General features: G+C 40.8%; 1 protein-coding gene across 5 annotated transcripts in view; it reads left to right on the forward strand.

Moving 5' to 3' along the window:
* Positions 1-13,520, forward strand: part of AMPH (amphiphysin) — a 176,930-nt gene that overhangs the window by 7,018 nt on the left and 156,392 nt on the right. Inside the window, exon 1 of one of the 5 annotated variants that reach the window (XM_056520464.1) lies at positions 8,629-8,737. The exons of the other annotated variants lie outside the window; for them this stretch is intronic. The gene's annotated coding sequence lies outside the window, so the exon portion shown is untranslated. Of the gene's footprint in view, positions 1-8,628; positions 8,738-13,520 lie in introns of those variants that run through there. 5 annotated transcript variants of the gene reach the window in all.

Below are 13,520 nucleotides of genomic sequence, written 5' to 3' on the forward strand. Positions count from 1 at the left end.
CTCCATCTCCAGCCGCTGACACTTTTCCTTCGAGCTGCAGATTGTAGCATCTACAGCCGAAGGAACTTTCAGGGCAGCTCCCCAATTACTGGCTGGTGTGGCCATCGATTGGCTGAGCGTCCTGTGACATCACGTTTACATCTTCTGCCAGCTCCAGGAAGCAGACTGTCTGCAGCAAAGACCATCCAGAGATGGGGTGTCCTGATACTGAAGGCTATGAGGAAGTGAAGAAAGGGGAGTTAAAGTTTTGATTATTTTATTAGGCAGGCTGGGCATATTGAGGGCGAAAGCATTTCACAGGTTAACCCTTCTAGGACAAACCCTTTTGCTAAAATGACAGATGCCAGTCTCTTGGAGTGTTAGCTTACCACATCTAGATACCGGGATATTTGCCTATTCTTCTTGGCAAACCTGTCCCAACTCATTCAAGCTAGATTGGTTGTGCTGGTGTTCAGCAGTTTTCAGGCTATGCCACAGATTTTCATTTGGATTGAGGTCTGGGCTTTGACTCGGCCAATCCAAGATATTCTATGTTTGTTTAAGCTGAAACTACTCCAGTCTAACTGTAATAGAGTGTTCAGGGCCATTGTCCTTCTGGAAGATGAACCTTTTTCCCAGTTTCAAACCTGTGGCATATTGAGATAGGTTTTCCACAAGAATTGCACTGTATATATTACAACCCATCATTACAACCCTGTGTATGGCTTATACTGGTCCAATGGACAGATACTTCTAGAAATGTTGTGGCGCTCCTTCAGTGTAATTGTTGGTGGCTTTGTTGGATCCACCATAGGGATCTATGATACTTTCAGTTCAGGTCAGATATAGCATGTGAAAAGCACAGCTCAACTTTATTTTCCTTTTTTTTTTTCTGGTTTGGCTAAAGGGTATTTTTGTTATTTCTTTATATTATTTTGACAGTATAAATATCTACTAACTTGGCACCCATCACATCTTATTATTAAGTGAACAAAAAACAGTGCTGTAAGTAGAAAGTTTGACCTTATTGGTGTTTCCTATACTATCTCTGAAAAAGGTGATCCCAGTGTCTAGTCAGATACATAAACACAAAATAGCTCATTTCATTTTAGGCCCAATTCATATAATTTATATCAGATTTGTGGACTATGGTCTGCAAATCACCAAAAATGTATTCTAATGCATACTTGGGCATCTCCATGGTGTGGCCATAGGCTTCAATAAACCAAACATAGTCTTATTGTGACTTTGTATGGTCTCTTCTTTTTTTTGGAAAAACAGAGAGATGTATCTGCCACTTCCAATAATGAATGAATCTTCTTTATTGAGTATCTATATAAAAACATGCAGTACATAAGTGTGCAAAAATCATGCATGGGCAACACCTATGTGTTTTGGAAACTCACGAATAAGGACAGGAGTGTCTAAAATGCGAAGGAATTTCCCAAGCAATTTGATTATTTCCCAGCTGACTGGATTATTGGAAGTGCCAGATCCATCTCTGTGTTTTTCTATTTGCTGATAGCTTTGAAGCCAAGGCTTCTTTTCACTGCTGGTCTGGTAATGAAGATTGTACAGACAGGTGGTGAGATGTGACCCTGTTCACAGACCTTAAGGCAGGGTTAATACTGCAGAATCTCTGGCCGGAATAATTACCAAATCAGTCAGTACTAGGACCACACGGACATTGCCATCCATATAGATGGAATTGTATTGCAGAATCATTCTTTTAGCTGCAGAATTTCAGTGGTGGAGCATTCACCGCACTAATTCTGTAGTGTGCACTGTGCAGCCAACGGAATTCCATTGTCATTAAGGAGATTCTGTTGCTTTGGAACTTCGTAGTGTAAAATATGATTGTATATTCCCTTCCCCCCAATACTCTGCCCCCCCCCCCCGAGCTCAAAGTAGGCTCCTTTCACACTATAAATTCATCCATTTTAAAGACCTGTTTTAATGTTCCGTTATAAAAACCCTCAAAATCGGCCATTAAAAAATCCCATATGGCCATTACAAAATCCCATTATAGTCTATGGGATTTTTACATTATCTGTTTTAACCCATCATAGCCCATAATTAATAACGGACAGTATTTTGTGATGGGAGAAAGAATGGAAGAAATAGTGCTTCAAAGCCCACCTCATATGCCGTTTGTCATCTCTATGAAGAATGATAACATTGCTTGTTTTTGTATGTTTCATTCTTTTTATTTATCTATTAAGGAAAATGATCTAATTTCACTTACCTAAGAGTAGAAAAGGTATAGAAAGCTTTGATTTTACTATTTTGTGCAGCAATACCTACATCTAAACATCCCCGGCACATCAGCTTGGAAGTAAGATCAAAAAGAGGTTAAAGCCGTGCCACATGACGGACATCAGACCAACAGTGATGAAGCATGTCCAGCATGTGAAATGACTTAACCTCTTTCTGCTCTAGTTGTCTGTCCAGGTTGTCCTTTATTTTATCCGTGAATAATTTGGAATAAAGACGTTTTCATACTGAAACACAATGGGGGAGATTTATCAAAACCTGTCCATAGGAAAAGTTGCTGAGTTGCCCACAGCAACCAATCAGATCGCTTCTTTCATTTTTCACAGGCCTTTTCAAAAATGAAAGAAGCAATCCGATTGGTTGCTATGGGCAACTGGTCAACTTTTCCTCTACACAGGTTTTGATAAATCTCCCTCATGGTGAGTGCTGCTTTGTTTCTACATTTACACTATGTTATTTTATAAGTTTGGACAATTCTGAACATGGCGATGTCAAATCTGTTTATTTTATTTACATCATGGGTTGGGGTGTTTATGGGGCAACTGAACCATTAATTATGCATCAAAAAACTGTTTAGATTCTTCTGCGATTGCTATTGATAGTGGCATTTAAACAGTTAAATAACCGATATACTCCCTCACCCGGCTGAGTTACATTTACATGAAGGGGTTAACCATTCTTTGGTAGAACAACTTGTGTGTTTAGGATTGTTGTCTTACTGCATGACCCACGTTCTCTTGAGATTCAGCTCATTGACAGATGTCCTGACATTTTCCTCTACAATTTTCTGGTATAATTTAGAATCCATTGTTCCAAAAATTATGGCAAACGTTCTGGTCCAGAGGCTGCAAAATGGGCCCAAACCGTAATACTACCACCACTGTATATTACAGAGGGTAAGATGGTTTTTATGCTGGAATGCAGGGTTTTCTTTAAACAAGAAACTTCTCATTTAGACCAAAAATTTCAATTTTTGTCTCATCTGCCAAGTAACAGTGGTATATAAGCTAATGTAAGAAAGGCTGTTAGTTGCTTAGAGGTTATCTTATATGTTTATGACCTTATGAACTAATATACACCTTGCTCTTGGCTTGATTTTGGTTAGTCAACCACTCTTGGGGAGGGTAATAATGAATTTCCTCTATTTGCACACAACTGGACTGACTGTGGATTGGTTGAATCTTTAGAGGTTGTTTTGTAATGTTTTCCATGCTGATGAACATCCCCAGAAATCTCCTTTGTTCTTGTCATGAAACTCTTCCACAAACATATGTTGTGGAGATCAGACTTTGTTATTATTAATAGCAGGTCATCCACATACACTGGGTTGTCACCCCATTGGTTATCCACATCTGGTTTTAGTTTAATCTTCAAATTATTTGCTTATCCTAAAACTTTGGTTCACTGTATTATGGTCAGTATTTTGATCAGTATTTTTAAATTAAAATATTTGCCCCTTTTCTGTGGTTTGGACTCACTCTTGACTTTGGCTAAAAATACAAATCCCAATACAATGTGTGAATACAGCCTCAGGGTCACATACTTTTTCTAATTACAGATATGTAATATTGGATCCTTTTCCTTAAAAAATAAATGTAGTTTTAGGTCAAACTTTAAGCAGAAATATAGACAATTCTAATTGGTTCATAAACTTTCAAGCACCATTGTAATATGGTACAAATATTGTGTGAAATATTGCATAGTGATTCCTCTAAGTATCCATAGTAACATTAACTGTTCCTTTAATGTACATTACAAGTAATATTAACCCTCAAATAAATCCTTTAATTCTGTCATCATCAGATTCTACGTAGTGTGTAGTTCCTGCCATAACTAGTCAGCGCATAGTTAATAAAATGTGGAGGAGAGGCAATAAATAATTGATAAAGCTATGTCTAGGGCAAGCCGAGGTGTAAGACAAGCTATCTTAAGCAAAATGTCCATTGCTGATAAATAAGTTATATACTTTAGGCAGGCCGGCTGCAGCTTCAGATAAGAGTGTGCAGAGGCAGCATTTACTCACATTAATCATAGGCAGCAAAGCAGTGTTAAAGGAACATAAAGAAAAGAAAAAGAATATAATAGAACTATAGTAAAATAATATATAAACAGTTCATTATAAATTCACTCAAGTGGCAGGGGAGACATTTCTGTTCTGCCAATTGCACGGGCATGGTAAGTTATCTCAGTGGCATCTTGGCATATCCTTAAACCTCTTTAAACTTAAAAATAAATATGGCAAAATAACACATTTTACTAGAGTTAGAAGAGGTGAGCAGTATCAACCAGAATGAAATGATAAATGGTGTAAATGGTCTTTTTAAGTGAAATAAGTTCCTGTTGTACAATTTGTGCAGGTCAGAGGATGTGGCTTGATCCAGTCCAAGCAAGGTTTTCTCAATCTTTTAGGGGAAATATTTAGTACATGTGGTTCATTGTAGTTTATTTACAAATTGGACAAGTAACCAAAGTCATCAAATAGTTTTTTTTGTTGTTGTTGTTTTGTGTTATGGTAGAGTTGATGTGGATTGGAAATGATGGCAATTATATCATCTACATAGGCTAGAAGTTTGTGCTCACTGTTACTGCTTATATTTATGCTTTGGCAGATTTGTCACATGCCACATATAAGTGCCCCAAAAAGTGATAGATAGCACCCTATAAATTCCAGTCAAAGAGTTCCAATAAATGCCGACCAAAGCCCCATCAATGTCTGTAACAGTGTTGTTAGCCACATCACAACACTCGTTGTATCCTTATAGATGCAGAGCTCCCTAAGGCACAATTCCTATCACATTTATGGGCATCTCTTCAAATAGGTCCGCCATACTGTATGCTCCGGTAATCCTAAAGTGTAACCAAAGACGTTAAAGGGGGGGTCTAGCAAACAGAAACTCATCCCATATCCACAGGATAAGGGATAAGTGTATGATCGTGGAGGGGTATGACCGTTTGGACTCCCCACAGTTTCCTGAACGGGCTTCTGCTCTCTGCAAGGAGCGCATGCTACAGACGGCACACACTCCATTCATTTCTATGGGAGCGCCGAAGATGCCCCAGTTCAGCACGAGTCTCTCCAACACCCCCAAAGAGAATGAATGTCTGTAACACACTCCTCACAGATTACCGTTCAGGAGATTGTGGGGGTCCCAGCGGTCAGACCCTCTGCAATCAGACACTTTTCCACCGTGGATAGAGAAGTTGCTTTTTGCCAAACCACCCCTTTAACCCTTAAGTTGGTACTTAACACACCAGGACGTACATTTACATCCTATACATATCCCCGATCATCGTACTGATGCTCGGGTAATAGCAGCCAGGGACCTGTAGATAATGGGCGACATCCGCAATTGTGCGGATGTCCGCCATTAACCCCTCAGATGCCGTGATAAATGCAGATCACGGCATCTGCGGAAGTGCGGCACTTAATGTGGACGATCGGATCACCCGCAGTGCTGCAGTGGTGATTCGATCATCTGTAATGGCGTCTCCATCCATCTCCCGGCGTCGTCGGTCCATCTCCCTGCCTCCGTCCATCTCCCGGCGTCTTCTGCTCTGGTCTGAGATCGAGCAGACCAGAGCAGAAGATGACCGATAACACTGATCAATGCTATGTCCTATGCATAGCACTGAACAGTATTAGCAATCAAATGATTGCTATAAATAGTGCCCTATGGGGACTATTAAAGTGTAAAAATAAAAGTAAAATTTTTTTTTTTAAATCCCCTTTTTATAAACATATTTGGTATCACTGCGTGCATAAATATCCGAACTATTAAAATATAATGTTAATTATCCCAAACGGTGAACGGCGTGAACGTAAATAGAAAAAAGTCCAAAATTGCAGCTTTTTTTTTTATAACATTGTATTCCACAAAAAATGTATACAAAATGTATTAAAAGTTTTATATATGCATATGTGGTATCAAAAACAATTGCAGATCACGGCGCAAAAAATTAGCCCTCATACCGCCGCTTATATGGAAAAATGAAAAAGTTATAGGTCCGCAAAATAGAGGGATTTTAAACACACTAATTTGGTTAAAAAATTTGCGATTTTTATTAAGCGGTATAATAATAGAAAAGTATGTAATCATGGGTATCATTTTAATTGTATTGACCCACAGAATAAAGAAAACATGTCTATTTTACCATAAAGTGTACAGCATGAAAACGAAACCTTCCAAAATTAGCAAAATTACAGTTTTATTATCAATTTTCCCACACAAATAGTATTTTTTTGTTGCGCCATACATTATATGGTAAAATGAGTGATGTCATTACAAAGGACAACTGGTCGCGCAAAAACAAGCCCTCATACTAGTCCGTGGTTGAAAATATAAAAGAGTTATGATTTTTAGAAGGCGAGGAGGAAAAAACGATAAAACAATAAAAATTAAATTGAGTCCTTAAGGCCCAAATGGGCTGAGTCCTTAAGGGGTTAATAAACCAAAGGGGTTATACAAGCCTACTAATGACTATATTTGGTCTGTTTCACAAACTTATTAATTTGTGGGTAAAACAGACCAAACTCAAAATAGACAAAAGTCTATGTTTTTTTTCTGGATAAGCTGCAACAGAATTTGGAATTACTTTTTGAAGGTAGTGTGAAGCACTAAAACATAATGTGAATGAGGCCTAATAAAGCTAAAGTAGCATTTTACAAACCTCTTTCTTGCTTGAGTGCTCTGAGTTTCTCTGACTGTTTAGATGTGATTGGCTAAATTGATTTTCAAGACTGACCTATTGATTAAGTTGCATACACTGTACACATCACCGCTCACCAGGGGCGCACATGGTATCTTTTCATGGGTTTGGAGTTAGAAACATAAAATAATACCTCTATACCAGGACAACACTTTGCTACTGGAATGGCTAATGCCATCATACTGTCACTAAATAAAAACTATTAGCATTATATCGTGACTGGATAATACTACCATATTGATGCTGAATAAAAAAACACTATACACAGACTAATATCTTCCATACACTGACCATATAGTGATAGGTATTAGCTCTACACAGTCGCTGCAGACCGTATAAGTGATTACAGTGCAGTTACATCCAATGACTCACAGGTGGCGTCTTCTTGGAGTCATTCACTTTCCTTTTCTTCTCTGTTTTGTTCAGATCACCATGAATATAACCATGAATTGTCTATGCAGAATCTGCCAGACAACAAACATCTTAGAATCTGCACATTTCTTACCTTTTCTATACACTCGGTGCCCTACATACTGCGTTTCTTGGTGCCCTAGCAGATAGGTAAGGAAACCCAATGGTAGATAAGGAATTAGGTTATCCCCCCATTGGATAGGCAGTTCCCCCTGGTAGGTACATAATGCCTCCTGGTGGTAGGTTGGTAGTGTTCTCTGGTGGGTAGGAAAGTAGGTAGTGCCTCTTTATATGTACGTAATGCCCCCTCGTAGGTAGATAGTGTCCCCTGGTAGATAGGTAGATAGGTAGATTGTGTCTCCTGATTGGTAGAAAATGCACCCTGAAATATAGGAAGTATCCCCTGGTAGGAATATGATGCCTCCTGATAGATAGATAGATAGATAGATAGATATGTAGTTCCCCCTGGTAGGTAGATAATGCCTAGTTAGGTAGGTTGTGCCCCCTGGCTGTTAGGTTAGTTGGGTGGTAGGTAGATAGGGCCGCTCCTCCCCGGGTAAAAATTAAATCCCACTCACCTTTCCTCTGCTCCCATGCTGACACCAGGGCTCCCTCTTGCTCATTCGGTCTGTGCTTGTGCTCCTGAAGCAGCACAGGACTTCTCTTGCATGCTGAATGCACAGTGAAATTTGCATACCACGCATGGTGTGTAGGGTAAGCACAGTGCTGCTGGGGTACAGTTCTCCTGTACAGTAACACGTGGTACACATTGCCTCTCATTTTACCTTCTTGGGTGTTGTGTGCCACCTCTGATCTGATTCCCTTGCCAGTGAATGGGAATTTGGATTTTTACCCCCCCCCCCCATCACCAGAGCCCTAAAGCAGCTGCTTTATGGTAGTGCCAGTCCAGAGTTTAGGAATAAAAAGTAGTACCTGATATCTAATGCATGATGCTTCCCAATTATAAATTGCTGGGCCAAAACCATAACGCAAAACGGCAGTGATTCACGGTAAATGGCATGCAGCTTGGTCGTGGGGTAATTGGCTACATGGTACGCTAGGTATGTGGGAACATGGCCTTGTTGCTAATGTGGTATTTTCCTTTTATCTGCACTGAAGGTGACTGCTACTAAATGTGCAATGCCTTCTCCTGCCCACTCCGTTGATATTGTCCTATAACTCTGCCCCCATCACAGATCTGCCTAGGAAGAGGATAAATATTTATAAAGAAGCGTTGTTATCGCTGGAGTGGGTGGGAGAAAGCATTGCACATATAGCAGCAGCCCGCCTCCAGTGCAGTAAAGATGAAAACACCAAACTAGCAACCAGATGAACATCTCCAGAACGGCTGCACTGATTCCCCCCGGTAAGAAGCATTAGAAACAGGATCACCTGTATATCATTATCACTATACACCTGTATATCACTATCACTATACACCTGTATATCACTATCTCCCTGTATCAGGTTAATGCGGGTGAACCTGCTGTCAGTTTCCCTTTAAAGTTCTTTACAGTCCTAGTTGCTAAAATTTTACATGCAAAAAATAAATTTTGTGTTTCAGTGTTATATTTTATGTTTATTGAGCTAGTTTTAGTGTTGTACTGCTGATTAGAGATCTGTTTTCCGTATCTGACACAGTCATAAAAAGGCATTACTATGGGGAAGATGTAAAATTCCACTATTAGGTGAAAATCTAATGCCACAACTGTATATTCTGTTTTATACAGTCATGGCCGTAAATGTTGGCACCCCTAAAATCTTTCAAGAAAATGAAGTATTTCTCACAGAAAAGGATTGCAGTAACACATGTTTAGCTATACACATGTTTTATTCCCTTTGTGTGTATTAGAACTAAACCAAAAAAGTGAGGAAAAAAAGCAAATTGGACATAATATCCAAAACTCCAAAAATGGGCTGGACAAAATTACTGGCACCCTCAAAGTAATATTTGGTTGCACACCCTTTGGAAAAACTAACTGAAATCAGTCGCTTCCTATAACCATCAATAAGCTTCTTACACCTCTCAGCCGGAATGTTGGACCACTCTTCCTTTGCAAACTGCTCCAGGTCTCTCTTATTGGAAGGGCGACTTTTCCCAAGAGCAATTTTAAGATTTCTCCACAGGTGTTCAATTGGATTTAGATCTGGACTCATTGCTGGCCACTTCAGAACTCTCAAATGCTTTGTTCCCATCCATTTCTGGGTGCTTTTTGACATATGTGAACTTCTCTCCTTTTTATCTGCTTTCAGGTGTGATTTTTATATTTCTCACATCTGTTATTTGCCCCAGGTTAAAGGATCATCACATGCTTGAAGCAATCTTATTTTTCCACAATTTTGAAAGGGTGCCAATATTTTTGTCCAGTCCATTTTTGGAGTTTGGTGTCACATTATGTCCAATTTACGTTTTTTACTCCCTTTTTTGGTTTAGTTCCAATATACACAAAGGGAATAAACATGTGTATAGCAAAACATGTGTTACTGCAATCCTTTTCTGTTAGAAATACTTCATTTTCTTGAAAAATGTCAGGGGTGCCAACATTTACGGCCATGACTGTAAATAGCTTTTTCTTTGCAATAGTTTCAATGATGAAGAAAGAAATGGATGCATTTTCTCAAGCAATCTGTATTTTCCAATAAATACTGAGTAAGGTTAGAAAAAGGTTATAAAATGAGAAGCAATAGATAAGGAAAAAGTGTTTTGGGACTAAAGAAACTATGCAGTAAGTTGTGCTTTTTCATTACTGCTTTGCATTATACTTTGTACTTTACTGCATCTGGAGCCAGCTAAGGAGCACAACTTAAAATCACATATAATAGGTGTATAAAACTGATGTAACACACATATCTGTGTAAAATAGTGCTTTACAAAAAATACATTTTCACATCTCTAAGGAGTGTTATCATTTCCGCAAATCTGCATGTGTAAGAAAGTAACCTTGTTGAATTTTTATGCAGACTTCTTAGGCTTCTTCCACACTGCCGCTGTGCCCCGTTGGCAAACGTCAGTCAGGCACTTTTTTTGTGCCTGAACGGACGTTATTTTTGACGGGGCACAACGGAAAACAAAGGGTTCTGACAGATCCCATTTACGTTGTTTTCTGACAGGAGTAGCGGGAGAAAAGACCTTGCATGATGTATTTTTCCTCCTGATATTCTCCCCAGGTTCCCTGACGGACGTCACACTGCCGTGTCACAACGGCAGTGTGAACGAAGCCTTATAGAAACCTTGTCAGGTAACCAAGATATAGATTAGCCCCAGCATATGGGGCTATTCCGCATCCAAAACCAAGGCAACATGCAAGTAAAAATCCATATCATGACCTTGATGTGCCTTGGATTTGTGTGAATGTGTCTCCTAGCCTCATGTAAGAGGATTGAACTGTAAGGGCCCATTCACGCTATGGAGCTTCCGAGTGGAATTTCATACAGACATTCCACTCATAAATTCTGTTGCAGCGGCATTGTTTTCAATGGGATTTTGGTGCACCATATATATTGCAAAATTTCCTTAGCACAATATTTTGCTGCAGAAATTCTGAATCCCGGGCTCTGCTGAAAGGCCTAGCTTGTTTATTCTGTCAGTATTCTGTAAATAGCTTTATTACTTGATATGATGCATTGGTACCCCTCAGAGTCAGTTTACTGATGGATAGAGTAGTGTGCAGACTGGCAGATGGGAAACCATTCAGAAAGTGTCAGCATTTTGTTTTTTAGTTGATATCACCAGGGATGGGGTTCTTGATGCCACACTGTAAGAGGAGCAGGTTTCTGCAAGTAGAGCATAGTGTTTTGGTGGCCCCACACTAACTAGACATCTGTAGGTAGGGCTACAATGTCTTTATTTAAGTGTGTGGGGCCCGACATATGATCAAATCGACATACGATGGCCTCTCAGAGGCCATCACATGTCGATGTCAGCATCGACATACGATGCTTTTTTATGTCGGGGCCATCGCATTGAGTGCTATCCGGCAGCGCAAAATGCTTAAGCTGCTGCCAGATAGCAGCTTAATGTTCCCCGTGTGGTGCGGTGAGTTATACTTATCCCTCCACGATGCTCCAGGGTGCCCTCCGGGTCCAGCGCTGGTCCTCCAGTGTCTTCTCGGCAGAGGACCGGAGAAGACCAGGAGAGCCCAGCGGAGGCCCGGGGTCACCATCGGGAGCGGCGGGTACACCATCGGGAGCGGCGGGACGCGGTCCGGAGCGGCGGGGACAGGTGAGTACAGCTTCCTATACTTAACATTGCACAAATCCCTCAACATACGATGGATTCGACAAACGATGGCTCGATGAAGATGAAGATAGCAGTGATGTACTGAAGTAGTATAGCAGGGCGTTTCCTCACAGAGAGTCCAGAACTAGGAGAGGGAGCTGCTTGAATGCTGCTGCTGTGCCTAGAGTCTATCTTATTGTTCACACTATTTTAATGTTGAAATTCAGTGCTAATGCCCAGGAATGTTTCAGGCAAAGCCATCTATCGGGCTTATGGTAGAAGTGTGTTAAAGGAGATCGGCCTGGGAAGCATGTGTTAGACACATATGCCAATCACTAGTCCTGTCTCCAACAAAGTGGTTTCTGAACCCAGTATCCAGCTCTGCTGTGAGGATGCAGTCTACATTTTTCTTAAATGAGGTTGAGCAAGGATAAGTTGTACAAGGGCCTTGCTTTGATTCATTGGATTGTGGTGTGCCACCGGTGTTATGGCGGGACCACGGGGTGTAGCGGTGTAGGTAGTGAGGCCAGATGGTATAACCCCAGGGGGCAAGATGTTGTTAACCCCTAGTGTTCGTGACGCCAGGAGGTGGTTGTTTGGTGTAGGCACCGCCGACAACCAACCCAAAACGGCATATAATAAATGAGAGTCCAAAGCAGGTTTTGAAGAACCTGGAACTTTACTGAAGAAGGCAGTATAAACAGCCAACTTCCACAGAGGTAACTGGGACACAGGGAACCTCTCAGGCTTGCTTGGACTTGTAATAGCTATAATAATGATGCAGGCCACTGTAATACTGTTTTTGGTAGGGACTTTGGTAGGGACAGTAGAGACTTGACTTGAACTCACAGATTTGATGGGGCTGCAGGATTTTAGGCTTTGGCCTAGATATTCTGGACTTGACTTGTACAGGACTTTGCTTGCTTTAAGGTCCAGGAAGTAAGAGCAGGAACCAAGAGAGAGAATGTGGAGACTACAGCCCCTTATATATCAGGGGGCTGGACTAAAGCCCATTAATAGCTGGTTGCCTGTGGTTACCTGTGTCTCTGGAAATCTGGATATATCATATGATTACATAGCACATGACATATCACATGACCTTAGGAAGGTCCTATACAGGGTAAACGTCCTAACAATCGTCATATATTACTTACATTCACTGTACAATACATACAATAGATGTACATACTTAATATACAAGACAATACCATATAATGACTTAGGGGGACCCTGCAGAAGAGCCCTGTGGACTTGAGGGACTCTACCTGAGGGGACTTTAGGACTGTAAAGAACCATGTTCTGTACCGGGACACCACAGCATCTTTTATTGGCCTCTGGTCGGGAGGACTTCCCCTGGATACGATTCTCTGAATGTCGTGTTACAGATTACCTAAAAAATTAGTAAAGTGGAGTTCTTAATACAGCATTACACCACTATTAACCCCAGTGACATCCTTGTCCAGTAGTTCCTGTAATTTGGACTGTGAGCTCTAGTATCAAACAACAATAACATCTACACATATCTGCATCAAACATCCCTTACAAACATATGCCTAAGCACTAAAGAATTATTTCTGCAATGTTATCTTTGAAAACAGTATCCAGTAAAAGGGACTTTTTCTTCACAAAGCCTGGACTGCCACAATTAAAATAATAAACCTTAAAGGGGTACTCCACCCCTAGACATCTTATCTCCTATCCCACGCATAGGGGATAAGATGTCTGATCACAGGGGTCCCGCAGATGGGACCCCCACAATCTATGTGCAGCTCCTGGCATTCGTTTAAAACGCTGGGTGCGGGGGTCGAGATGTCACAGTCACGCCCCTCATAATGCCATGCCATGCCCCCTCAATGCAAGTCTGTGGAAAGGGGAGTGACAGCCCACCCACTTACCTACCCCCGGTGCCCCCCCCCCCCGGTTCTGATGA

This window comes from Hyla sarda, chromosome 5 (assembly GCF_029499605.1).
Source record: "Hyla sarda isolate aHylSar1 chromosome 5, aHylSar1.hap1, whole genome shotgun sequence".
NCBI classification, from domain to species: Eukaryota; Metazoa; Chordata; class Amphibia; order Anura; family Hylidae; genus Hyla; species Hyla sarda.